This window comes from Rana temporaria, chromosome 2 (assembly GCF_905171775.1).
Source record: "Rana temporaria chromosome 2, aRanTem1.1, whole genome shotgun sequence".
NCBI lineage: Eukaryota > Metazoa > Chordata > Amphibia > Anura > Ranidae > Rana > Rana temporaria.
Genome location: NC_053490.1, coordinates 399,629,373 through 399,653,542, shown reverse-complemented (window position 1 = coordinate 399,653,542; position 24,170 = coordinate 399,629,373). Strand labels below are relative to the sequence as shown.

General features: G+C 45.5%; 1 long non-coding RNA gene across 1 annotated transcript in view; it reads right to left on the bottom strand.

The window, feature by feature from the left end:
- Positions 1-9,746: 9,746 nt before the first annotated feature.
- LOC120927435 overlaps positions 9,747-24,170 on the bottom strand; it is a 32,590-nt gene continuing 18,166 nt past the window's right edge. Inside the window, exon 2 of the long non-coding RNA XR_005747081.1 lies at positions 9,747-10,065. This is a non-coding gene — a long non-coding RNA (uncharacterized LOC120927435). The remainder of the gene's footprint in view (positions 10,066-24,170) is intronic.

Sequence of the window (24,170 nt, the reverse complement as noted above, 5' to 3'; positions counted from 1 at the left end):
GAAAGAGGCTGACCGCCAGCCAGCCTTTCCTCTCTGCTTCTCCACGCTCATTGGAGCGCTGAGCCGTGGAGGGGCGGGGAGAGGCGGTCTCAGCGCCTCGCTGAAACTGCCATCAATCAGGGCAGCTGGTGGATCCCGACTTGGAAGTTGTGATGACGTGCTGCCCCGACTGATGGCAGTGACGTCAGCGGAGAACGAATTGCACTCCTGTGACACAGAGGAGAAGCCCAGTCTAAAAAGCTCAGGCTGGACTTCTCCTTTAAGTGTCCCTAGTACAAACTTCCACCTTGCTTAAATTTCTTCAAAATGTTAATTTGTTAGGAACATCAGATAATGCATTTCGGGGGGGGAAAAGGACTACCCCTTTCTTCAGGACTTGAACAAGGATTTGTAATACAATCCAGATGAAATAACATAGAAGGCCTGAGCCTAGCACATCCTATCAGGAATGTGAACAACCGGCTTGACCTGCTGAGATGGGGTAGGAGATGTCCATGTATTCCACCACCAGGAGATGGAGAGCTGCTCTGGTCAGTGGTGGAAGGCCATGCAATTGTGGGAAAGGTAGAAGCTAAAAGCATATGCTGTCCGTTCCCAGATGCATTGTTTATTTGATGCATTGGCAATCACTTTAAAAGTGATAATGAGCATCTAAGGTTGTTGGAAGAACCTGTTATTGCCTAGGAGAGGGACATTTGCAAGCATGCTGGAAAATCTCAGTGTGAACATGTTCCAGTCCTTTAGTCTGCCATGTAGAAGCGTGAAGGATCAAATGTAAAGTGCGCATTATAAGGCATATTAAGACATATGGTAGGCAGGCAGTCCTGTCCCCAGCTAATCTTTGCCAGCATCAGAATGGCTAAAATTCAACTCATTATCCATCTGAGTTAAACCCTCACTGCCAGCATCAGCAATATGTCGCTGCATTGCTGTTCCCTTGCTAGCGATGTGAGGTTTAGCTGTGTTTCAGGCAGCAACGGAGCAACTTCCACTAGTGATAATGGACGTTGAATTTCAGTAATTCTGCCACTGGTAAAATGTTACCGGTGACAGAATCACCCCTATGACATGGCCCATTGGGCAAGTAACGGAATGAGTCATTTAAAGATTGTCTGTCATTCGAGGGGAGATTTACTCGTCTTCGTAGCTCCTGAACAAGGATGAGAAGCTGGAAAAACCCAATGATGGTTCAATGCTCATGGCTTATAGAAAAGGAAAAGTTTCATTTATTATGCAATTAGCATAAGGAAGTGTAGCATCAAGCCAGATCATTTCTCGTGAGAAGTCTACCCATGTATGTCCTACATAAGCTACTAAGGTATTTTACCCCTAAGCCTGGCGTATGTGAACTATGGCTAGAGTATGGTCAGCATGTACAAAGTCCTATGAACTTTTATGTAATGTAGAACAAGTGGTCTCTTACAACAACATACTTTGATCATGTGATTGAAAATCCTCTATGTATATCTGCCCCTAATGCATCGCAAACACGGTCGGACTTTTGACCATACAAAAGTCTGCCGTGAGTCCGCCGGAAAGAAAGGGAACAGGTTCTCTATCTTAGGTCCGTCGGACTTCCAACCAAAAAAGTCCAATGGAGAATACACATGGCCGGACTTTCAGAGAAACAAAGCCCGTCTGGCTTTTTTTCCCTTGGAAAGTCCGACCGTGTGTACAAGGCATTAGTGTCCTGCTAGCAGAACATGTTGGCATTTACAGTTCCAAAACAGAAAACTTGTCCGATCACTTTTACATGAGGCAAACCATAGACAGCAAAGGGCACACCAATGTGCAGGTACTGTACGACCCTTGAAAGATTTTTTTCTTAAACTATATCACATAAACATGCATGTTTGGATTGCTGACTATTTATTTTCATATCTTTGGGGATGGGGCAGAGGCATAACTAGAACCTTCAGGATTTCCATCAGTCCCAGGACCCTTCCCACCGATACAGAGGCCCTTTATTCCTGTTGCGGGGTCCTTAACATTGGGAACCTTTCCTTATATGCTGCAGCGAGCCTCCTTCCTACCGTCTTGGGGCCCCCAGAGTGGGGAGGTCCCACTGATTCCGCCACTGATGCACAGTCTTTCTTCGCTTGGTCTTTGTAGGTGGGGCCATATAATCATAAATCACAGGGCGCTCACATACAAGGCTGATGAGCAGTTCGTTGTCCTTTTCATTCTCCTACACCAGTGTTTCCCAACTCCAGTCCTCAAGGCACACCAACAGGTTATGTTTTCAGGCTTTCCATTATTTTGCACAGGTGATTTGATCAGTTTCACTGCCTTAGCAATTACCACAGCCGTTTCATCTGAGGGAAATCCTAAAAACATGACCTGTTGGTGTGCCTTGAGGACTGGAGTTGGGAAACACTGTCCTACACTGCTTACACTGCAGCCATTTCTCCTACACTGCTCACACAACTGTACAATGTGCTGTCCAGTTTGACCACGGGCTTGGGAGGTCACAAATCTTGAGATGACAATTACTGGAAAGTGACAATGCTTAGAAGGAGATTTAATCAGAAGGGATGGACAAGTACATAGGTACTTATCAGAATACTGAATGATAGTGGAATATAGGGTTAAAAATTGCTGCAGAGTTGCAGAGATAAAGACATACTACAACTTGCTGAAGATTTTACATTGAAGTCTATGGGGGTTGCGCCGCAACTGGGTCACCCAAGAGCAGTGCAAGAACATTTTTTTTTGTCGCTGAAGTCGCTGCAATTAAGATTGAATGTGCTTTCACTTGACTTGTGACTTTCTGTGTCACCCATAAGTCGCAAAGAAATCCCGACAGTGTGAACCAGGGCTTATGCCGCGTACACACCATCACTTTATGTGATGAAAAAAAACGACGTTTTTAAAAACGTCACTTTAAATGACCGTGTGTGGGGGAAAAAGTTGTTTTATGTCTTCTGAAAAACGACAAAAAAAAAATTGAAGCATGCTTCAATTTTATGTGTCGTTTTTCAAAACGTCGTTTTTTACTTCACAGAAATTGACTGTGTGTAGCAAAAAACGTCGTTTAAAACAACGTTTTTACACCCGCGCATGCCCAGAAGCTAGTTATGAAGCAAGCTTCAATGGAAAAACGTGGTGAACGTAACCTCGCTTTGCTAGAACATTGTGAGAAAAACGATGGTGTGTAGGCAACTTCGTCTTTGAAAATTGAAGTTTCAAAAACGTCGTTTTTTACTTCACATAAAATGTCGTTTTTTTTCATCACATAGTGATGGTGTGTATGCGGCATTACAGTCCAGGTTCCGGGCCCCCGCTATGGTGGTGGAACACCAGGGCCTGGCCACAAGTGCAACCTCTGCAACCCTTGTAGTTCCACCACTGGGATGAAGGCAAGAGAAAGCCCTGACATTTATGCCACCCTGTATCTCAGGTGGAAAAGGGACAATAGTAATTTGACTAAATACACTTATGATGTTCACTTACTATTTCCCTTAAAATCAGTCAGTTTGAGGGGGTCTCAGGTGCCCAGAGACATCAGCCAGATCGGGAAACCATCATTTCTGGTCTATGGCCACTTCTACTTTTTAACAACTAACAGTTACAGCCCCTGCCTGAAAACACAATCACAACGTATTACATATGACATTACCCAAAGATGTCTGGTTAATGTTATGTCAACACTTTGAAATGATGCATCTGACAGCTATGTGCACCAGCTCAGGCTAAAGCCTGGGTTATTAAGGGAGAACTCCAATCAGGATAAAATGACTGGTTTTATGCACTTGAGATTTCATATTTAATATTTTGCTGAAGAAATCTCAGTACTAAGGATTATTAATTAGTTCCAGCAGATGTACAGGCTACAAAAGTGGACAGGGGGTTACTAATAAGCTGCACCGTTTACAACAGCTAGGCCCAAATCTCTGTGGAGCAGAACTTTCCCTTTCGAGACACCGCACTGAACAAAAAAAAACCCAGCAGAGACAGGTAGATAGCTATTCAGATTACATCATTTATTCACATGTTTTGCATTATTAATGGGTTTTGCATGGAGTCCTTCCTTATACTGACTGCTGCAGGTATTTGCTAACAGTGACCGCAGACAAGCAGATCTCTTTACCAATCTGAACAATATGCAGATCCTCGCTTATTAAAGTAACTTATCTTTCCATCTATTAAATCTTCTGCCCTTGTTGTTTTAACATTGGATAGTAAAATGTATTTTTTTCTGCCAGTCAGGGACGTTGCTAGGTCCACAAAAGATCTGGGGCTAGAGCCCATAGCAGCGAAGTAAAGAAAGTCATATGCTTGGATGGGTATACACATGTATATAATATATGTGTGTGCGTGTGTGTGCATGTATGTATATATATATATATAATATCGTTGCATATCTGAGTGCGGTTCCCCTATTACATCAGGGTCCCCAGAGAGCCCCCCTTACATCAGGATTCCCAGAGAGCCCCTTCCTTACATCAGGGTCCCCAGAGAGCCCCCCCCTTATATCGGGGGGGGGGGGGCTGCGGTTCCCGACAATTACATTGCCCGGCAGATTGATAAAGAAGTGGACGACAGGACAATGATTAAATTGTGGGAACAGCTGAATATAGAAAGGAACTTGTGTCTGATAACATTAACTAGTCATGTTCCTTTCACAGCCACCAGCTGAGCAGATGGAGCCCAGAGCCAACCCTAGGTAAGAGACTCAAGGACATGGGCCTCAGATTCAGGGCTATAGCCCCAGTAGCCACCCCCTAGTGACGCCACTGCTGCCAGTTAATACTTTATACAACCCACTTCCTGTTTCTTGTCTGGTCATTAGCCTAGGCACCGCTTTTAGGCCCCGTACACACGAGGAGACATGTCCAATGAAAACGGTCAGCGGACCGTTTTCATTGGACATGTCTCCTGGGAGCTTTTGGTCTGATGTGTGTACACACCATCAGACCAAAATCCCCGCAGACAGAGAACGCGGTGACGTAGAAGACACCAACGTTCTCAAACACGGAAGTGCAATGCTTCCACGCATGCGTCGAATCAATTCGACGCATGTGCGGGATTTACGCTGTTCGACCGTGTGTACATGGCCTTACTCTTGTGAGAGTTTGTCAGGAAGGGGGGGGGTGAGTCATACGAGGGCCAATAAAAGCTGCAGAGCTGGAGGTGTGTGTCTGTGTAAATCCAGGTAGTGAACAGGCAGCAGCTTCAGCTAAAATGGGAGCAGCCAGATTTAGTGGAGGGAGATTTCTGCTGCATATTTGGCAAGTACAGAATCGCAGTATATATAAAATAATATGCAAAGTGGTTGGAGGGAAGCTTCAGAATGGCAAAGATGTTTTTGTTACAAATCATATGAGCAGACAGCAGTTCCTCTTTAATTATTCTCAGAACAGCTGCATTGGTGTACATGGCTGATTTTTGTAAGATCAGACAGTGCAGCCTCCATCAGAACAGAATGTAACTTTACAGTTTCCCTTTAAAACACGCTTCAGTTCTGGCAGTGTAAGGGAAGATTTAGACGTACAAATCTCCCTATCCTCTGTGTTCAGATCGTGCTTTAGAAGAGATTGACAAGCTTTGAGAAGGTCGTCTATATTAAACTTTTTTTTTGCCTCTATTAAACCTATTTTTGCAAACTTACCGCAACCATGTGCATCGCATGTGGTTGTGGGGCAGTTGCGAGGCGTGCTCCTCAAAAGCTATGTGACGGGTACATTTTGTTGCGGCTGCGAAGTGAGACGCGACTGCGGCAAATAAACACCCCCATCCTCTGCTTACTACTGCAGCCTAACAAGGATTAACTGGCCATTTTTATTGCCCCCCTCCTCAACCCCATGTCTAAAACTTAGCCTTAAAGTGTTACACAGGACCCTGCATTCATGGTCTCCCACAGTACACAGATCATGGAAATGCAATTATTTCAGTAAATATAAACTGCTAAATACCTTTTCTCATCAGAAGCATATAGCAGTCTTGTGACTTCTATCAGTTCCTGGTTAAAGCTTGGAGGAGTTTTCATACTGCACTGAGCTGTCCTATCAGGATCAAGGACTGTGCTGATTGGCCCTGTGCTGAGAACCAAAAAAAAAAAAAAACTCTTTAGCAATACACACCAAATTAAGCATGTGCAGTCTGTCCTCTGCATATACTGTACAGACAAATGTTACTGTTGTGGGTTTAAGAAAATAAAGGACGTGCTGGCTGTAGATTTAAAATGGCTGTGTTTCCTGCATGAAAAAGGTTCCTGTACCTTATTTAAAACGTGGCCGCGCGGAAACCACATGGTACTTTGGCAACATGTGTTTTCGTGTGCAGCAAACCACACCTAATTTTTCAGTGCATGGACCAAGTGTTAATGGCACCCATTAACACTTAAAGTGGCTGTAAACCCACTTTTTTGACTTTTGCCTACAGGTAAGCCTATAATAAGGCTTACCTGTAGGTATAAAGAATATCTCCTAAACCTGTACGGTTTAGGAGATATTCCCCTCGCAATGCGCAGCTGCGGCGCATGCGCAGGGGGAGCCTCGGCTGAAGGGCCGGCCCCGTCGACCCATGCCGGAAAGGAAATCTCCCTCGCGCATGTGCGGGAGTGACGTCATCGCCGCTCCAGCCAATCACAGCGCTGGAGCGGCGATACCCAAAAGACACGCTCGGCTCGGCGCGGCGTGGACCAGGTAAGTTCCCTACCTCGTTCCGAGGTAAGTATTTCATAATGAGCTAATATGCGGTGCATACAAGCTCATTATGGCTTTTGCCTTGCAAGTGCAAGAAAAAAAAAAAGTATATGCGGGTTTACAACCGCTTTAAGGGACCTTTTTCATGCAGGTAATGCAGGCAGAGTAGCCCATTTAAATAGGCAGGAGTGTGTGTCTTGCTGAAAAAAAAAAAAAACCCTCCTCCCCTCCTGAAGATGCCTAGGATGTATGACATCATTTGCCTAGGCAAGAAACCAGGAAGTATCTGAAGAAACGTAAAACATTTTTTTTTTAAATAAGTAAATATGATATACTTTCCTATCTATTTACCAAAGCTAGCAACATGAGGATGATTAAAAATAATCAATGTTGAGAGGAGAGTGAAAGTTCTACTTTAGGTTTTTAATTATCAATTTATATTGGGGTAGGGTACAGGGGCCAAGAAATAAGGTCGGCTTTAAAGGGGAAACCCTCTCAGGTGATAAAAGAAGGCAAAGTCGGTTAAAACGATTTCTTTAGGATTGAAACTTTAAATTTTATGATTGAAAATGATGCTCTACCAAACAAGCACATAGTTCCACATAAACACCATTGTTATATAAAAAACAGAGAGTTTCTCCTAGCCTGTATGTTGGTAATTTCCACAAATGTATATATAAAAAAAAAACAATGTACAAATGGTGGGTAAATCCCAATGAATGATCCTTAATTACCTAGAGCTTATATAATGAGTCAATCAGGGTGGATAAAAATCAATGATTTTTAAAAAGAAAATCAAAAAAATCATTTTTTTTTTATCAAATTATTTTAATAAAAAGCTTTTGGAGTAAAAATCTATCTAATGATAGTTTTCTATTTAGAAAACATTAATAATTTAGTTTATTCAGCATGAAATGGAGCTTAGTTATATAGCATGAGGCTGTATATTCTGCAATATTTACATTTTTGATAAACTCATTCAATGAATCCAAGCTCTGCAAGCTGAGATGGTATTGATGCATTCACACAATTTCACAGTAACCATGAGATAAACCAAAGTTCAGGACAAAATTCCTTCATCCCATTGTTTTTCAAATCTATGTACATCATAAACTGTATGATTTAATTGGTTCTGATATCGCTGTTTTACTAACCTGACAACTTATTATTCTAAATAGGAAACCTTCATTTTGTTTGCAAATATTAAAGATTCTAACTACCAGCAAGAATAAATCCTTACATTTAAAGAGCACCTGTCATATCAGAACCATTGTGGCAGCGCCTGTTAGTGGGCATCCACTCACCTGCTGCCGCCACTCCCCTAACCTTGTTGTGTCACTGCCGCATCACCAGCCATCACATTAAAGCGGAGTTCCACCCAAAAGTGGAACTTCCGCTTAAACCACTCCTCGCCCCCTTACATGCCACATTTAACATGTAATTTTTTTGGGAGGGGGGAGTGGGGGCTTCAGTGGGAGTAAGACTTCCTGTCCCACTTCCTCCTTCCGCCCAGGGACCGCTTAGGCGACCCGTCATATCGCCTTAGGCGGCCCCATCCTGTAGGCGATCACCTGGGACAGGTGACAGGTCCCAGGTGATCGCCTTTCCACTCAGGGAGGGCAGCGCCACTCGCGCATGCGCAGTGAGTGCCCGGCCGTGAAGCCAAAAGCTGTCACGGCAAGGTGCCCACAGTTAGAATGGAGGAGCCGGCGGAGAGGGGGGGGGGGGGGTAAAGCTCCGGGGGGCGCGTGTTGCTAAACCGTGGAGCAGGTAAGTGTCTGTTTATTAAAAGCCAACAGCTACGCTTTTTTTAGCTGCTGACTTTTAATAAACATAAAAAAGGCTGGAACTCCCCTTTAAAGTGGATGGGACTGTCGGTGAGTCAACAGCGGGTCAGAGGAGGAGCCACTGTGGGACAGAGATGACAGTTCTTTAAAAATGATGATTTAAATCAAGCCTTTTTGCTAGTGATTTAAATTGACTTGATTTAAATCAAATTCTCCCTGAAGTCAAATAATACATAATATTCAACTAAGCATAAAATATTATTCCTAGTATAACCCTTTTTAGCCGTTCCTTTATATATAAAGGACAATGGGCCAGATTCACAGAATAGATACGACGGCGTATCTCCTGATACGCTGTCGTATCTCTTGTCCTATCTATGCGGCTGATTCATAGAATCATTTCCGTATAGATAGCCCTAAGATCCGACAGGTATAATTGACTTGCACCGTCGGATCTTAGGATGCAATACTTCGGCCGCCGCTGGGGGGAGTTTGCGTCGTATTCCAGCATCGGGTATGCAAATGAGGATTTGCGGCGATCCACGACGGTTTTCGCATTCGTTACGTCGTCGCTAGTAATTTTTTCCCGTCGCAAAGTTACACCTGCTTTAACATGGCTTAACTTTAGTCGAGCCATGTTAAAGTATGGCCGCCGTTCCTGGGTCGAATTTCAATTTTTTTTTGTTTTGGCGTAAGACGTCCGGGAATACGAATGGACGCTACGCACGTCGCCGTTCTAAAAAATGACGTCACATCGCTCAAAGCACGGCGGGAATTTCTAAACTGAGCATGCGCCGGACGTGTTTACGATACACCGCCGCAAGTTTACAGGTAAGTGCTTTGTGGATCAGGCACTTACACTGAAAACTTGCGGCGGTGTAACGTAAACGGGTTACGTTGCGCCGCCGCAAATGTAGGAGAATCTGGCCCAATATATCTTTATTAATTGAATTCTTATTAGTGAACTATTATAATACCAGCTCAAACTGAAATAATAATAGTTTAATAATAAGAATCACACTCTGTCGCTCTGTCTTATAGAAAGTAGTAAACATCCAAAAATGACTGGTAAAAATAATTCCCCCTTTTTATTACAGTGGAAATCCCGATTTCAAAACAAAACAAGTAGAATTGAATAGCAGTGAAATATGTCATTTACAAATCAAATAATGAAATAAAAAAAAAGGCTTTATAAAATAACTGGGTGGTGAAAAAAAAAAAAATTGGCAAAAATTGGCGAATAACAACTAAATAAATAATCTGACTTTTTAGTATTTAATTAAAAAAACAAACACACAAAATGACAGCCATGTTTAGATTTGCCGTGTGCTACGTCTAGATATGTTTATTGCAATATGTGCTTCGCCAATTACATGCTTAAGACATAATTACAGAGCGCGGATCTATCTAGTCTTCTTTCCCTGGCCTGATAAAAATTGCACGGAAACAAGCCGGCTTCTAATATGACTACACAAATCATTCTGTGCAGGCACCACATAATTGCTCAGGAATCAGTCTGCACGGCTCTGATTGTCAGGAAGAGGCTTCTATGCACTGCGGAGAAGAGAGGCCTATTTGTGCCACGTGAAGCACTAATCCCATCACTCATCTGGGGTAGGAAACTGTACTTGCTAGAATATGGAAGGGGAAAAAATTAAATCAGGAGGGGAAAAAAAAATAAAAAATTATACATTTTGCAATACATAACAACAAACCTTAAAAAAAAAAAAAAAGGAGAAAAAAAAGAAAATCAAATGGCATATCGTTCTATAAAACCATAATAGAATTACACAGGTCTCATCCACCATCAGTATGGACAGCTGGTTACACAGATGAATAATGCTTACAAATAACCAAACCACATGTGCCTAGACTTACACACCCAACACAATATAAATGACAAATGAGTGCACGTTTCATGTGGGCGCTACGTGACTCTCTGTACCGTCCTCAACAATAATAAAAACAACAACTGTACAGTATACATTTTCTTAAAGTGATATTAAAGGCAATTTTCTTACTTACCTGTTCTGTACAATGATTTTTCACAGAGAAGCCCTGATCCCCCTCTTCTCGGGTCCCCCGCCGGCGCTTCTGGTCCCTCCCTCCTGCTGAGTGCCCCCACAGCAAGCACCTTAACAGGCTCACTCATGAGCCGCTGCTCCATGCGTTCGTTTACACACAGAGCAGCCACGGCTTGGCCCCACCCCCTCTCTCTCCAAAATGGAGCTTAGGTAAGTATTTAGATGGCATATGCTGGGCAGGGGGTAGGATTTTTGTGGTATCATCAAAGTGTCTAAACAAAGTAAAAATCCAAATTCTTTATTACAAATATGTAAAAAGTATTAAGGGGGCTTGGGGGGGCTGCTGCACAGAGAAGGTTTTTAACCTTCATGCATACTGTAGAATGCATACAGGTGAAAAAAACTTTAAAGTGATATTAAAGCCTTGCTTTTTTTCTAAAATAACAAACATGTTATACTTACCTGCGCGGTGCAGTGGTTTTGCACAGAGCAGCCCAGATCCTCCTCTTCTCGGGTCCCATACTGGTGCTCCTGGCCCCTCCCTCTGGCTGGGTGCCCCCACAGCAAGCAGCTTGCTGTGGGGGCACCCAAGCAGGAGCACTCTTAAGCCGCGGTTCTGTGGGTGCATTGCATTCACTCATGGAGCTGCAGCTCACCCCCCCCCCCTCCATCTCCTGATTGTCTCACTGACTGCCCAAAGAAAATCAAGAGTGCAAGTCCCCAGAGAGCCAAGGTTCTCATAGACATAGCTGGATCGAGAGGTGTCTCAGGTAAGTATTTGGGGGGGGGGGGGCTGCTGCACATAGAAGATTTTTTCCCTTCATGCATAGAATGCCACTTTAAACCTTTAGAACCACCAGCTGCTGACTTTTAATAAATGGACACTTACCTGTCCAGGGTTCCCGTGATGTCGGCAGCCGAAGCCGAGCAATTGCTCGTCTCTCGGCTGCCCCCGCCGCCATCCTCGGTGAGGGAATCAGAAAGTGAAGCGTTGTGGCTTCACTGCCTGTTTCCCCAAGGTGTGTCCTCACTGTTTCCCGTTGTCTCCTGGGACCAGGTGGTTTCCCAGAAGACAGCGGGGAGGGGCGTGACAAGTCTATTCCCAGAAGTGGGTGCAAATACCTGTATTATACAGGCATCTGCACCCCCTCCCCCTGAAAGGTGCCAAATGTGACACCGGAGGGGGTAAGACTTCCGAAAAGCGGAGGTTCACTTTTTGTGTGGACCTCCGCTTTAAGCTGAATGTTTAAAAACCACTCAAAAGATGGCCACTTTCAGCCGATTCCTGTGAATTCAGGCCAGGGTGGCCCTGCTGACACAACATGGCAACGACAAACATCAATTGGAGGAGCTGGTAGGATATGATAAGCCGAACAGTGACGCAGTCTGCAGCCACTCTTCGGGTATTCGGACAGCCGCAGGTGCCAGCTGTCAGAATACAGTAGCCGGCAGTGAAAAAGTTGTCCATCCATGCTGTTTAGCTTTGATAAGGGAATCTATAGATCTCTCAACAGGCTGAACGGGAGAAATCTTTATGTGTATGGATAGCTTTAGACCTTCCATTGGTCACTTTTCTCCTCACATTAGCCGTATTATTGAAATTTCCCTTGTAGGGCGCTCAAAGATTTCTGAATTATGAGCTGGCGGGGCTTTGGATAATAATTTTAGGCAGATAACAGATTTCCTTTAAAAAAAAAAAAAAAATACATCATATTTTATACCTGTGAACAAACAAAGGGGGGAACAATTTCATCAGCAGCTTTCTGCTGCTAAGAAACTATTATGTTGCCAAGCTGCACTGAAATCCTTTGTATTGGGAGACGATCTTACCATGTATGGAGTGAAAACAACAGCAGCATTTAACCTCTGAACATAGGCTAGGAAATGCCACTGGGCTACCAATTATTCACTGTACCCAGTGCAGAAATACGCTTTTTATTTTCACACGTAAGCCTTACAGGATGCTGAAGGTAGCCGAGTGATGGATTTTTGTTTATTTTTTCTGTTAAAGACTTGAAATGTATAAAGAGACAATGCTCACCTCACTATTGTCAGTACAGCCCGACCTCCATGCTGTATTACACTTGTTGAATCCAATGCATCTTTCCATTGTCCAGGATCTATTACTGTTTCTCTTACCATTTAGCTGATGGACCTAAAGCTAGCTACCGTATATACACTGCTCAAAAAAATTCAAGGAACACTTTTGAAATAGGAACTCCTGGGATATTGATCTGGTCAGTTAACCACTTGCTTACTGGGCACATACACCCCCTTCGTGCCCAGGCGAAATTTCAGCTTCCGGCACTGCATCGCTTTAACTGACATTTGCGCGGTCGTGCGACGTGGCTCCCAAACAAAATTGACGTCCTTTTTTCCCCACAAATAGAGCTTTATTTTGGTGGTATTTGATCACCTCTGCGGTTTTTATTTTTTGCGCTATAAACAAAAAAAGAGCGACAATTTAAAATATATATATATATATATATTTTTTACTTGTTGCTATAATAAATATCCCAATTTTTAAAAAAAAGAACTATTTTTTTTCTCTCAGTTAAGGCCGATTTTTCGACGTATTTTTGTAAAAAAAAAAAAAAAATCGCAATAAGCGACTGGTTTGCGCAAAAGTTATAGCGCCTACAAAATGGGGAACAGAATTATGATTTTTTTTATTATTAATTTTTTTACTAGTAATGGCTGCGATTTTTATTGGGACCGCTATATTGCGGCGGACATATCGGACACTTTTGACACAAATTTGGGACCATTCACATTTATACAGCGAACAGTGCTATAAAAATGCACTAATTACTGTATAAATGTGACTGGCAGGGAAGGGGTTAACACTAGGGGGTGAGGAAGGGGATAAATGTGTATCCTGGGTGTGTTCTAACTGTGTGGGGGGAGGGGGGTGACTGGGGGAGGTGACCGATGCTGTGTCCCTATGTACAAGGGACACAGATTGGTCTCCTCTCCTCTGACAGCACGTGGAGCTCTGTGTTTACACACAGAGCTCCACGTCCCTGCTGTGTTCCCGCCGATCGCGTGTACCCAGCAGACATCGCGGCCGCCAGGTACACGCATCGGCTCTTCAGCGATGTGCCGGGACAGTGTTTACCGCTGCGCGCCCCCCAGTGGCGCGTGCGGGTAATGCACTTTAAAAGACGTCCAAAGACGTCCACTTGGCACTTGAGAGCCGCGCTGTGGACGTCTTTTGTCTATAGCGCGGGTCTCAAGTGGTTAAGTAGCAGAGGGGGAGGGGTGTATACAGAGGGGGTTTATAATTTCGATTAACAGCAAAGCAGCTGAAACTAATTAACAGGTGCACTACATGGGCAACAATGAGACGACCTCCAAAACAGGAATGGTTTTTCAGGTTGGAGGTGTCTGACATTTTTTTCCCTACTAATCTTTTCTCTTTTTCACTAGTTTTGCATTTGGCTAGGGTCAGTGTCCCTACTGGTAGCACGAGGCGATACTTGGACCCAATAAAGGTTGCACAGGCAGTCCAACTCCTCCAGGCTGGCACATCAATACGTGTCATTGCCAGAAGGTTTGCTGAGTCTCAAGAGCATGGAGGAGATTCCAGGAGACAGGCAGTTACTCTAGGAGAGCTGGACAGAGCCGTAGAAGGTCCTTAACCCATCAGCAGCACCGGTATCTGCTCCTTTGTGCAAGGAGGAACAGTGCCAGAGCCCTACAAAATGACCTCCAGCGGGCCACTGGTGTGAATGTCTCTGACCAAACAATCAGAAACAGACTTCATGGGGGTGGCCCGAGGGCCCGACGTCCTCTAGTGTGCTCTGTGCTCACTGCCGGACACTGTGGAGCTCGAGTGGCATTTTCCATTGAACACCAGAATTGGCAGGTCCGCCACTGGTGCCCCATGCTTTTCACAGATGAGAGCAGGCTCACCCTGAGCATATATGACAGACGTGAAAGGGTCTGGAGAAGCCGCAGAGAACTTTATGCTGCCTGTAACATCGTTCAGCATGACAGTTTGGTGGTGGGTCACTGATGGTCTGGGGAGGCATATCCATGGAGGGACGCACAGACCTCTACAGGCTACACAATGGCACCCTGACTGCCATTAGGTATCGGGATGAAATCCTTGGACCCATTGTCAGACCCTACGCTGGTGCAGTAGGTCCTGGGTTCCTCCTGGTACACGACAATGCCCGGCCTCATGTGGCGAGAGCATGCAGCCAGTTCCTGGAGGATGAAGAAATTGATACCATTGAATGGCCCCCACGCTCACCTGACCTAAATCCAAAAGAACACCTCTGGGACATTATGTTTCGATCCATCCGGTGCCGCCAGGTTGCACCTCAGTCTGTTCAGGAGCTAAGTGATGCTCAGGTCCAGATTTGGGAGGAAATACCCCAGGACACCATCCGTTGTCTCATTAGGAGCATGCCCTGATGTTGTCAAGCATGCATACAAGCACTTAATTTCCATCAAATGATGTGCCATTCTTTCATTCCTAACACATTACCAATTCCATATCAGTATAGATATCCAGCATGAGATTTTTGCCCGTTGAGATCTGATATGTTTTCAAAGTGTTCCTTTAATTTTTTTGAGCAGTGTATAGATTTGTCTTGTTCTGCCCCCATCCTTGCTAAACAGTGTGGATGGAGGAATCTGCACTGCCAGCTGTGGTAGACAGACAGCCACAGCACCTGCAGCTGCCTGAATACCCAAACAGAGACTGCATCTGATAGGATGCATCACTGCTCAGCCGAATATATTTTACTAGGCTCATTCTGTTGGAAAATTAAATGAACTTTTGTCAAGCTGGGTGATGCCTACGTGGCCACCCATGGCTCAGATTTTTCGAATTCAGCTGAAAATTGAGCCATGTATGGCTGGCTTTAGTGGACCTCATGCAGTGCACTTCTTCCTTCCTATTGAGAAGAAGGAAGGACTGACCAGGTCACATCCGCAGAGATTTTCCTATGGGTGGTAATATGCAAGACAGGTGCTAAAAAAGAATTTGCTGAAATGGGGAGAGTGAGCAAAGAGATAATCTCATCCATCTGCAGCTGCTCTCTCACTGAGTACGCTGAAGATGGAGAGGTGACCAAGCTGTATTGCGTCATTACAGTAAAGTCAGGTCACCAACCTGGCTGTCATGTCTGGTAGAGTTGCATACATCTTATGACCAACTTCATAGAAATACAAATCCATTGGTAGGTAAAACAACTGCCACATACTATATCACAAGGCTATATACACATTGATACAAATCCATTTAAAACCTCAAGTTACATTTTGTTTCAGTAAATTAGCAAATTACTTTCAATATATTGTCTGTTAAACATGTCGCCACATGGCATTGTACAAAAGCATAGCTGACTTCATTGCCAACCTTTTTTTACACAATAGCTGGCAGTTGGTATACTTTTATTTTCTGCTCTAAGGCTGGCCATAAATGGGAAGATATCTCCCTAAGAAGGATAGGAGGGGAAGTATCTGTCTGTCTTCAAACAAGTAGTTAGAGCGTTGGAACCTGCTTGATCCTTACCAGATGGTGAAAATGGCGCACATGCGGCACTTTGCTATTTTGGTCTTCTATATAGAAGAGTGTAAGATCAGGTTATGTATAAGAGTGTCGGCTTCAGCTTCACTTCCAGGGAGATTTTCCAGCCTCTAGCAGCTTGGGCCTCCCACTGTTGTGCCCAGGAGGCCAGAAATGGACAGTTAGCACAAGTAATGCTCCATTTATAAGCTCTTTGGTTGGTGGAGCATTCTGGGAGGTAAATAACTACAGCAGCTGAAATGCATTAAGGTGACTAAGGTCACAGTGACTGCTAGGAGACGTAAAGTGAAGGCACCTCCATGAAGGCCCACCTACACCTGAATCCTGGGGCGTTCTGAAGGAGCAAAGTTCAGGCGCCTTTGGGTATCTTTGTATGTGCTGCACATGGGGTACCTTAACCACTTAAGCCCCGGACCAATATGCTGCCTAAAGACCCAAGAGGTTTTTACAGTTCGGGACTGCGTCGCTTTAACAGACAATTGCGCGGTCGTGCGACGTGGCTCCCAAACAAAATTGGCGTCCTTTTTTCCCCACAAATAGAGCTTTCTTTTGGTGGTATTTGATGACCTCTGCGGTTTTTATTTTTTGCGCTATAAACAAAAATAGAGCGACAATTTTGAAAAAAATGCAATATTTTTTACTTTTTGCTATAATAAATATCCCCCAAAAACATATATAACAATTTTTTTTCCCTCAGTTTAGGCCGATACGTATTCTTCTACCTATTTTTGGTAAAAAAAATCGCAATAGGCGTTTATCGATTGGTTTGCGCAAAATTTATAGCGTTTACAAAATAGGGGATAGTTTTATTGCATTTTTATTTTTTTTACTACTAATGGCGGCGATCAGCGATTTTTTTCGTGACTGCGACATTATGGCGGACACTTCGGACAATTTTGACACATTTTTGGGACCATTGTCATTTTCACAGCAAAAAATGCATTTAAATTGCATTCTTTATTGTGAAAATGACAGTTGCAGTTTGAGAGTTAAACACAGGGGGCGCTGTAACATTTAGTGTTCACTTAGTGTGTGTTTACTACTGTAGGGGGGTGTGGCTGTAGGACTGACATCATCGATCGAGTCTCCCCTTTAAAAGGGATCACTCGATCGATACGCCGCCATAGTGAAGCATGGGGAAGCCGTGTTTACACACGGCTCTCCCCGTTCTTCAGCTCCGGGGAGCGATCGCGACGGGGCAGCTATAAACGAATAGCCGCGCCGTCGTCCCGGATCGCTCCCCGAGGCTTACCGACCGCCGCATGTAGCGGGGGGGGGGGTCCCGATCGGACCCCCCACCCACGTCAAGCAGAGCACATACAGGTACGTTGATGTGCCTGTCCGTGCCATTCTGCTGACGTATATCTACATGAGGAGGTCGGCAAGTGGTTAACTTGTGTCCGACACCATTGTTGGTGTCAGTGGCAGGAATCATGCCCCATTGTTGGTGTCAGTGGCAGGAATCATGCCCCATTGTTGGTGTCAGTGGCTGGAATCATGCCCCATTGTTGGTGTCAGTGGCAGGAATCATGCCCCATTGTTGGTGTCAGTTGGAAGAATAACACCTCATATCAGTGGGATTAATAGTGCCCAAAGGTCCGGATAAAGTCAAGCAAAGTGCCCTGGGCCGCAGTTTGGGGACCCCCTGCTCCTGCCCTTCTCCACAGGGAAGGACAGGGTTAAAGCAGCGTATGCTGTTAGGAGGAGGCCTTCTCTTTCCTGCCCTTGCATATTAAATGTGACCCCATCTGCCTCTGGCTTGTGGTGAGATGGGGTTTAGGAAGTGCATTGCTACTTTCCGCCTGTCTGTAAACATGCCTGCTTCCCAGAAATGGTTACCAAATGTTCCGCTCTCGCAGTCCTTGCAGAATCGCCCCGCTGTTTAGAGATGAAAAAAGCTCTCTATTAGACGTCTGCACTGCGAGGCATCATCGGGAATTTCAATCATCTTCCTCTATGAGAGCTGTAAGATGGGGCGGAGGGGCTGCTGCCTCACAAGGCCAAGTCAGAGACGATTACAGGGTGTGATAGCTCGGAGATCGGAAATGTTACAAGGTGCGGAGGCTGGACAAGGGTGTGAAGTAATAGTGTGAGAGTGTGGGTGTGCGAACAGCGAGGTGTGCGCCTGTGATTTGGTGAGGAGACGTGTGCCCTTGTCATTGCAGTACCAGCAGGGAGACAGGCGAAAGTAAAAGCAATTTGCGCAGCTCTGTAAGAAAAGAAAGCACCCGATGCCTGTCATTCGATACCCGTCACCAGAGAAACACGAACGCTGCCATTGATGACCTTTCCCTCTGAAAATTGTTTCCTGGCTGTCATGACAATCCTTTCTTCTATACCTCTCCGACCTAGAAAAAGGTATACGACTTTACCTGCCACAACCTTAGTGAGTCGGAACAACGGCCTAGTTGAGAACCAGCACCAAAATTTTGTTTGTCGGAAATTCCGACAGAAAACGTCCGATAGGGCCTGCACACGGTCGGAATTTCTGACCAAAAGCTCACATCGAACATTTCTTGTGTGTACGCGGCATAAACCTAGCATGGCCTGTCAGCTTGTGGAATTTAAAGCTGAGATTTGTGGTTCCGGAGCTGCTTATGGACCGATGTAATTGTTCATCAATGTGGTCATCAATGATACCCATGTACCCATTTATACAGGATGGCCCCACTGAAGGATCGTTCAGATTGGTTATACATATACACTATGGCCCGGATTCATAAAGAACTTATGCCAACGTATCTACTGATACGCAGCGTAAGTCCACGGATGCGCTGTCGTATCAATGTGCCTTATTCAGCAAATAAGATACGCCTGAATTCTGGCTTCATACGACCGGCGTAAGTCTCCTACGCCATCGTATCTTGGGCGCATATTTACGCTGGCCGCAAGGGGCGCTTCCATTGATTTACACGTCAAATATGTAAATGACCTAGATACGCCGATTCACGAATGTACTTACGCCCGTCGCAGTAGTCTATGCCGTTTACGTAAGGCGTACGTCCGGCGTAAAGTTATTCCACATAAAGCAGGGGTAAGTCATGTTAGGGTATGGACCAGGGAACAGCCGTCGTCTTTTACGTTGTTTACGCAAGTCGTACGTTAATGGGGCTGGTCGTAGGTTACGTTCACGTCGTAGGCATTGAGCCGTCGTATCTTAGGAAGTATATGCGACATGATTCTGAGCATGCGCGCGCATGCACCGTTCGTTCGGCCCTTCATTTACATGGGGTCACGGTTAATTTAAATGTATCACGCCCACTACCTTCCTACTTTGAATTAGGCGGGCTTACGCCGGGCCAATTTACATTACGCTGGCGCAACGTAGGGAGCGAGTGCTTTGTGAATACTGCTTTTGCCTCTCAGAGTTACGTTGGCGTAGCGCATATGAGATGCGCTACGCCGGCACAAAGATGCGCCGATCTACGTGAATCTGGGCCTATATCACCAAAAGTATTGGGACACCTGCCTTGACACGCACATGAACTTTAATGGCATTTCAGTCCTACTCCGTAGGGTTCAATGTTGCGTTGGCCCAACCTTTGCAGCTATAACAGATTCAACTCTTCTGGGAAGGCTGTCCACAAGGTTTCGGAGTGTGTCTATGGGATTGTTTGACCATTCTTCCAAAAGCGCATTGGTGAGGTCAGGCACTGATGTTGGTCGCAGTCGCCACTCTAGTTCATCCCAAAGGTGTTCTATCAGGTTGAGGTCAGGACTGTGTGCAGGCCAGTCAAGTTCCTTCACCCCAAACTCGCTCATCCATGTCTTTATGGACCTTGCTTTGTCATGTACACGAAAGGGGATTGAATTGGAGACACAATTTCATGTATATTATTATGTAGGCAAGCAGAGGAGATGCCGAAAAAATAAAAATAAAATGTGGTTGTAACTCCGTTTTAATACCTCTTGACTTACTTGAATGTGGTAGAGCTACAAGAATGCGCACAGTAAGGCATTATGGGGTTAAAACAGGCATTGGAGAGGCAACAAATTGGCTCCTCACTGCCTGTCAAACACCTCTGGAAAGCAATCCACCACAAATTACTTTTCAGAGGGGCAGCAAGTGTAAACAAATCCACAAGGGCCCAATGCTCGGCTTTGAGGTTGCGTTGGTGGTTCTGCCACTGAACATGACCCATTCACACTAATGTTCAGGGACATAACCACCAACACAAAAGGAGTATCGTTATTGCAGCAGCCACAAAGCCGAGCATGTGAATAACCTTGTCTGGCTGCCTTTGGAGCATAAAGGGAGGGGGGGGGTGCATAAAAACGCAGCTAAGTGACCTAATCCCCCCCCAACTGCAAGTGTAAACAAGTCCTAAAGGCAGCAAGTTCTCCCATCACTCCCTCCCTCTTCTCCCATGTGGTTGTGACAGCAAAGTCACTGGGGTAAAATGAACGGCCTTGTTTCATTACCTAGAGTTCGTTCTGTGCCTTTTCCTATGTCCAGCCCACTAAGGTGGCAGTGACACCAGCATAATGGTGTCATTGGCCTCCTAGTGGCTTCTCCATAGGAATATATGAAGAATTGGGATTTATGTAGAGCAGTACAGGGGCATTAGACCCTGCATCATTCCACCCACACTATATAAACCTTTGTTCTGCGTTATTACCGATAACAATGAGGAGAGCAGTGACATCCTCAAAAAACATATTCGTGTGTACACGTCCCCAACATCATTATAAAAACATAAATACTGACAGGAGGCACTGTTCTGCCAATCATGACTTCATTAACATAACGGCCTTTGTTGATGGCACAAAGACCAAGGATGTGCAGTAATCCATAGCAACCAATGAGCAATCAGCCTTCATTAGAACGTCAGAAGAGCTTTTATGTTAGACGGGTGTTTTACGCAACTTGTATTTGCACTGCCGATGCATAAGCGTGCGCAATTAGCCGACACAAGCAAGTTTAGGTACCAGTGCCAATTCTGTCATTCGATAGATGGTAAAAGAAAAAAAAATGGCAATGTCAATAAAAAAATAAACGTTTTCTGAGAGATTATCTGACTACAAGTAGCTGTTGAGCACCGATCTCCGGTTGTTATGGGTTACCAGCCATATACTGTTCGCATTAGGCCACGAAATAAAGTCCATTATGGGCGTACAATGGTAAAATCAGGTTATTACCATAATACTTTTTTTTGTACTGTACGCGTTTAAAATTAAGGGGGGGAGGGGGGGTGAGTCCAAGGGCACATGTGCATGTATAAACTGAAATATGAAGGGCCCTGCGCTAAAGATAAATGATCGTGGCTGCGCGATGCTTCAAAGGAACGAAGCGCACACAAAGAGGCATGAGAGGAACGCGATCGGCTTTTCTGTATCGCTGAACATCCGCATTCAATTAACCTCTCCAGCGCTGCAATGATGGGGAAAATCTCTAGCACAAGTTACTGGAAAATATCCGTTCATTTTAGATCTCATCTCCGCGATCACGTTTTCACGCGCAAGACTCAGTCGGCTCACTTGCAAGTAGGAAGACAATTAGCTTTAATATTAATCGAGCCTTTAAAGTGCCTTAATTATTTCAATAGTTCATAAATCCTCCTCTCCGTGTGTCTCTCACACACATATACGTATATACACGCACTCCGGCTAAATACAAGCCGATGTTATGAAAACAAACAGAAGAAGGAATGTGAGATAGTTTTGTGTGGTGGGAGCCAGGCCTCCTAATCTCTGAGGTGTCTGGTGCTCAGGGTAACAGGCCTGCAGCGTTCGTGTGTGCACAGCAAACACACACACACACACACACAAAAAAAAACACGTCAAAGCCCGGCTCTTCTTTTTTTAACCCAGAATTCCCTCGGGCAGGCGTGTCAAACTGGTGTTTTCTTGGGCCGCATGTGGCCCTCTCGCTCCTTCTCTGCAGCCCTTGGTGGTTTAAGGATTTAAATTGAACAAGGCCCCAGCTGTTGCCTGGTTGATAAAAGAGACGCTTCCTCATGTCATTTTGCAGCTCAATACTTCACAATATCGTTTTTTTTTTCTCTGGAATAAATTATTGTAAGTTGCATTTGTTATCATAATGTTAAAGAGGAACTTCCCTTTAGGGTTAGTTCACCTTTACAAAAAAAAAAACTGCCTATGCACGTAAGGGGTGTCTGAAAATAAAAACAAACTGTACAGCTCTGACTAAAGTTGAATGATGCGCTTGCTATAAGTATAGGCCATTTACATACCTCCTGAAGCCTGACTGATTACTCCCAGGATGTTGCTAGGTGAGGCCTAGTCGTAACTGCTCACAGGGCTGGTGCAAAAAATTTGGACACCGTAGGCGAAACCTCATTTTGCCCCCCTTTACTCCACCGCCTTTGCCTCACAACACCCATTAATGCAGCCTCACCAGTGCCCATCAAATGCAGCCTCACCAGCTCCCATCAAATGCAGCCTCACCAGCCCCCATCAAATGCAGCCTCACCAGCGCCCATCAAATGCAGCCTCACCAGCTTCCATCAAATGCAGCCTCACCAGCACCCATCAAATGCAGCCTCACAACGCCCATCAAATGCAGCCTCACCAGGGCCCATCAATAGAGCCTCACCAGCTCTCATCAAATGCAGCCTCACCAGCGCCCATCAAATGCAGCCTCACCAGCGCCCATCGAATGCAGCCTCACCAGCGCCTATCGAATGCAGCCTCACCAGCGCCCATGAAATGCAGCCTCACCAGTGCCCATGAAATGCAGCCTCACCAGTGCCCATCAAATGCAGCCTCACCAAAGCCCCCATCAAATGCAGCCTCACCAGCGCCCATCAAATGCATCCTCACCAGCGTCAATCGAATGCAGCCTCACCAGCACCCATCAAATGCAGCCTCACCAGCCCCCATCAAATGCAGCCTCACCAGTGCCCATCAAATGCAGCCTCACCAGCGCCCATCAAATGCAGCCTCACCAGCGCCCATCAAATGCAGCCTCACCAAAGCCTCCATCAAATGCAGCCTCACCAGCCCCCATCAAATGCAGCCTCACCAGTGTCCATCAAATGCAGCCTCACCAGCGCCCATCAAATGCAGCCTCACCAGCGCCCATCAAATGCAGCCTCACCAAAGCCCATCAAATGCCTCACCAGTGCCCATCAAATGCAGCCTCACAACGCCAAATAAATGCAGCCTCACAACGCCAAATAAATGCAGCCTCACCAGGGCCCATCAATATAGCCTCACCAGCTCTCATCAAATGCAGCCTCACCAGCTCTCATCAAATGCAGCCTCACCAGCACCCATCAAATGCAGCCTCACCAGTGCCCATCAAATGCAGCCTCACCAGCGCCCATCAAATGCAGCCTCACCAGCGCCCATCAAATGCAGCCTCACCAGCGCCCATCAAATGCAGCCTCAGCAGCGCCCATCAAATGCAGCCTCACCAGCGCCTATCAAATGCAGCCTCACCAGTGCCCATCAAATGCAGCTTCACCAGAGCCCATCAATGCAGCCTCACAATGCCCATCAATGCAGCCTCACAATGCCCATCAAATACAGCCTCACCAGTGCCCATCAAATGCAGCCTCACCAATGCCCATCAAATGCAGCCTCACCCACGCCCATCAAATGCAGCCTCACCAGTGCCCATCAATGCAGCCTAACAGTGCCCATCAATAAGTGTTTGCTTGCTTCCATTAATGTCGGGACACAAACACAGTCCTCCACTGCCGCTTCGCCCTGACACTAAGTGTGAACAGAGCGGCGGCTGCCTGCTGATGCGGAGACTTAGGCCCCTTTCACACTGAGGCGTTTTTAATGCGGTACAGCGCTAAAAATAGCGCTGCTATACCGCATGAAAAAATCATGCCCTGCAGGCTTCAATGTGAAAGCCCAAAGGCTTTCACACTGAAGCGGTGCGGTAGCAGGACCGCTCCAAAAGTCCTGCTAGCCGCATCTTTGGAGCGGTATAGGAGCGGGGTGTTTACCGCTCCTATACCACGCCTTCCCATTGAAATCAATAGGAAACCGTGGTATTAACACTTTTTCAGACGCTAGCGGGGGGTTAATACCGCACCGCTAGCGCCCGAATATCACAGTAAATACGACGGTATGGCGGCGCTACAAATAGCGCGGCTATACCGTCACCGCGGCTCCACTGCCCAATGTGAAAGCAGCCTTAGTTGCTTGCTGTTGAGAGAAGAGAGTAGAAACACAGCAGTGCAACCTAGGCAGC